Here is a 5,236-nt window from a genome sequence, read left to right as displayed (position 1 = left end):
CAGAAATGTACCTATAATGCAAACACTTCTGAAATATTTAAAGTACAGAAACAGGAGCAAAGATGAAGATTGTGAGGAAAGAGATAGAGACTCCCTGTGAGAGAGCTTTTCTTAACCTTTTTGGTTCAGTAACCCTTTATATTGAGGACCCTACAGGGCTTTGGTTTACATGGATAATATCTATCAATATTTTCCACATGAGAAATTTAAACTGAGAAAGTTTTTATAACACTATGTAAACACACATTCTATTAGCTGTTAAAGCACTAGAAATTGTGATTCTCTATCATACATTTTGTAGCTTCTGGAAAAGTTCGCTAGACACTTAACAAGAAAATGATCATGGAAAAAAAATATTTAGTATTATAATAAAATTGTTTGAGCTCATGTACTTGCAGAAGTTTTCTTTTAGTGGTTCCCTGACCACACTTTGAGGAACGTAGCTATTAGAAAATGGAAAGCATTTTTACATTTAAATGAGTATTGAACATAGAGATACAATCTGTGAGATTCTGTATATTACAGAAAACAACAGAATTAAAAGGTGGTAAAAGGTAATTTTTAAAGAAACTAAAAGCTCTATCATTAACCTTCTTTCTACTAGCCTGGGCCTCATTAATATTATGCAACAATAAAAAGCCAGGGATATTTTTGTTATTACCAAATAATACCTCAAAATAGATGCTTTCCTCTCATATTGTCTATTTGAGAAATGTATATTCTCTATGTGTCTTAGAAGGAGCTCTGGTGGCACAGTGCCTAAAGCATTCAACAGCTAATCAGAAGGTTAGCAGTTCAAAGCCACCAGCGGGTCCCCAGAAGGATGATGGGACAATCTACTTCCATAAAGATTTACTGCCTCAGAAAGCCAGTGGGAGTCACTATGAGTTGGAATTGACTAAACGGCAGTGAGTTTTGGTTTGGTTGTGTTTCTTAGGGATAAGCTTTAAAAAGTGATGTTATGTTGACTTTGTAAATATTTGTCAAAGTCCAAAATCAAAACCCTGTCATGCTCAGACATTGGACTGCCTATTTATGTGCTCCACACATACATACGACCCAGGCATAGAGACGCATGGAGCATTTCCCTGCTGTCCCAGGATTGCACACTCACAGTCTATGTGTGACAAAAGCCCTCATACTCGGCCTGTCATCACACTGTCTAGAGCCCTGGACAGCTATGTAGGGAGCTGATTTGGGGCCCTAGAGCCATCAGTACAGGATAAGGGCAGCTTGCTTAGCATGGAATCCAAGCAGAACTGAGTTCATGGTGAGCCTTTCAAAAGGATCCATGGAAGTTTCCTTTCATAGGGCAAGAAATTAGATTTTGTTTATAAGTTTGTTTGATTTTTAAAGACTCTGTCATCCACCACCAGCTTCATGATGATCTGTCACAGGCTGTAGTGGAATAGCCCTTTAACTATGTTAGTGGAGGACTGTTTGTTATTTATATAGGTTTGATGCTCTTGTTTGGTATTTTGGACTCTAATCTCCAGGAATGGTTCTAAATTTTACATGTTGCCTACTCACAGAGTGTGCCAACTAGAAAGAAAACCAGGAAAATCAAACCATCAATGTCCTAACTTAAATCAATTAATTTTCACAAAGGCCTTTGTTGCTGTTAGGAATTGTCATCTTGGAAAATGGTCATTTCTAATATCTGTGGTGCTGGAAAGGTTCTGCTCCATTTGTTGCTAAGTGTACTCAGATACCACCTAGTGTCCCTTTTGTACAGGTTGTTTCATTCTATTTTGTTTTTAAATGGAGCCTGCATCATGCTGCCAACTCAAGAGGTTCCTTGGATTGCATTGACCTTATGAGGAAAATTACTCATTAGCCTGGGCTGTGATGACTTGCTGGGTTCTATGAGAGAAACACAAGTTGGCAGCTGACAGCCCCAGAATAAATGGATCCAGCTTTGTCCTTCCTTTCAGTATAGCTATTGTTACATCATTGTAGGAGGGATATTCCCTTCTTTTCAAAATACTGCATCAGGAGAAAAAAAAGGAAAAACGCTTCTTACATCAGAGTTTTATAAAAACCTAGAAATTTCAGTTAAATTTGTGGCTTTCTACACGGAAGGGAAAATTGACAATCAGAAACCACAAAAGAACGGGAAGCTGCTGTCGAATGCACAGTGTGGGTGATGAAACATGAAAGAAGATATCAGCAAATAATTTTTTTTTCCTCTCTCTCTCTCTCTGTCCGTCTCTTTTTCTACCCCACCCCACCTTTCTGTATACCTTTTCAGCTTTAGTAGTCCAGATCTCTTTCAGATATTTATACAAATCACCATTTCCTAAGTGATTATAAAATCATAGTTACCTACAATTTTAAAGGTAACTATATTCCAGTGTTCACTAGGACACTTTTTATAATTCCATTTTTAAGTCTGTAATGATTCTACAGTCACTTACTTAGAGGGATAGGAGAGTTCACTAATCTGATGTACATGTATGTGAAAAAATAAGAAAATATTTACTACACATTAAGCTATCTCTCTGTGGAACACACTCTGCTAAATACTTTAAAGTGTTTTCATTTGGGTAACACAACTTTAGAACTGTTTCCACCTTATTTTATGTTAGAGAAAAACTCAGGTTCAGAGAAGTTAAGTGATTTGCCCAAGTTTAAATCTTATGCTATGAATAAATGCTTAAGTTTCATATTCTGCATTTTGTTAAGTTTTAAAATATACTCTGATCCAAAAATTATACACTCCTGTCTTCTTTTTATTGGTAGGTATTAGTTTACTTTTTATGCTGTTTTTCACCTAATATGGGGGAAGAGAAATTCTCTGACCCATTATCACTCTTCCATCTTATGACGGAAGTGTCTGTGTCCACTATATTCCTTGCAATCTGGTTATTATGCATCTCCAGGAGCTTATGACTCTCAAGAAACTGGTATCTTGCAATGGAGGTAAAATATAAATTTAATCAATGACAATGCAAGCAATCGTATTACAGAATAGAAGATAGAATTGGAATTACTCTCCCTATCGGAAAAGGAAGTGTGCTTAATGGCAATAGCAACAGTAAAAACAATAGCAATAATAAAATCAGTGTGACAAAGCAGTAAATCAGGAGGCCAGATTAATAAAGCACATAATCCTTTATACTGAGTGACTTACAGTATATAGATTTAGGATGAACAATGTGTCTGATGTTAACAAGTAAAAAGACATTTTCAATCAATGAATTGTATCCTCCCATTTCTTATCTATAACCTCCCACTCCAACAGGGAGAATCCTGTCTCACACTATGTGTCATCAATTTAGCAATCTGTTCAATGTGGTGTACCTTTATAGTGTTTTAGAATTGTTAACCAGTTCTCCTAGGAGAAATGACATTATCAACTAAGATCCAGTAGTTATGTATATGATTTCTTTTTATCTATCTATCTATCTATCTATCTATCTATTTATTTTGACCTATTTCACTGATTTCCTAAGTTGCTTTGGTCAGTGCCTATTCCCCCACAGCTTCAGTGGGTTTGTTTCATACATTTGTAATATAATTTAGTTGGATTCTTTTGTCACACTCAGCATTCCATCCCAGGATCCACCAACTGAAAGGACTTTTATGCATATGTTAAAATTATACTCTGTGATGTAACAATGCATGCATTTTGACAGATGCACAGTGGCAATAGCTATCATTCAGATATCATCCAGAATGTTGCACCTATACAAACCCTCATGAGCCTCCATTGATCTGTGTAACATCTCTATAGTTTTGCTATTCTTAAATGTCATATAATGGGATTACACAGTATGTTGACTTTTCAGACTTCGCAATATGCAGTTAAGATGCATCCATTCCTTTGCCTGGCTTAATAGGTCATCTCTCCTTATCACTGAATAGTATGCCATTGTATAGAAGTAGCACAGTTTAGTGATCTGTGAAATAGTTGCAGGGGGCATCAAGCTCAGTTGACATAATTTACTACACAACAGCTTTGTTCTTCATGTTACTTTGGGGAGTAGTGGTGACTAAGGTCTTAAAAGGTTGTGAACTGCCATCTAAGATGCAACTATTGGTCTCTCCTCATCAGAGCAAAGAAAATCAAAGACACATAGAAACAATTAGTCCTAGGGACCATAGGAACCTCAGCCTACATGACCTTGAATCTGGAAGAATTAGATGGTACCCAGCTACTATTGCCAACCACTCTGAAAGGCATAAAAATTGTAGATCCAGGATAGAGTGGAAGGAAAATGTGGAATGACGCTCAAAATCACAGAAAATGACCAGTGTTACTGTGTTGACAGAGACTGCTGAAACCCCCAAGATGATGCTCGTTAATCATCATTTTGATCTGAAATAGAACTCACTCCTATGACTCATGAACAATTACATCAGGAAGGGAAACACTCATTAGAACAATCAACCACAGGAGAACAAAAGGACACAACGTTTGCAGAGCTGTAAAGGTCAGTAGCAGAATGAATAGGAAAGAAGGACACAGGGAAACCATACCGCACAGGGAGTGGGAAGAGAACTGTTCCATTGTGGGGATTGCTACCAACGTCATGAAGTAAAAGGTGTATGAACTGTTGGATGGAAAACCATTTTGCTTTGTAAACTTCATCTAAATCACAATAAAAGGCTTTTTTTTTTAAAGACCTGTGAAAGAATGTTTTTATTTTTTCTGACTTTTGGTGATTATGGACAAATCTATTGCCAATATTTGCTTATTATGTGGACATAAATTATTTGGACATAATTTTTCAAACTGGTTGAGTACATACCTAGAAACATGTCTCATACAGTAAAAAGTTATGTTTAGCTTTCTAAGAAACTGCCAACTTGTTTTCCAAAATATCTGCAACATTGCATTAGTATAATCAGTGAATGAAAATTCATTTGTAAGATTTAAAGTTTGTTATTTTAAAGTTAGTTTTACAAAATGCATTAGTTCTTCTCTCTAAACATTTTTTGTACCTCATGATGTACAGTTCTGACTTAAAATAATCCCTTTATTGAAAAAATATTCTGCAACTACATATCTGGCAAAGGACTTATGTCTAAGATTTACAGAAAACTCCAACACCTCAAAATCAAAAAGACAAACAGTCCAATTAAAAAATGGGCAGAAGATACGAACTAACACATCACCAAAGAAGATATTCAGGCGGCCAACAGACACATGAAGAAATGTTCACCATCATTAACCATTAGAGAGACTGTTAGTGTTTACCAGGGGGAGGAGGGAGGAGTAAAGGGAAAGCTT

The sequence above is a fragment of the Orycteropus afer genome, unplaced genomic scaffold (genome assembly GCF_000298275.1).
Source record: "Orycteropus afer afer isolate SDZICR_OR568_19922 unplaced genomic scaffold, OryAfe1.0 scaffold00345, whole genome shotgun sequence".
NCBI classification, from domain to species: Eukaryota; Metazoa; Chordata; class Mammalia; order Tubulidentata; family Orycteropodidae; genus Orycteropus; species Orycteropus afer.
Note: the sequence above shows the minus strand (reverse complement) of the source record.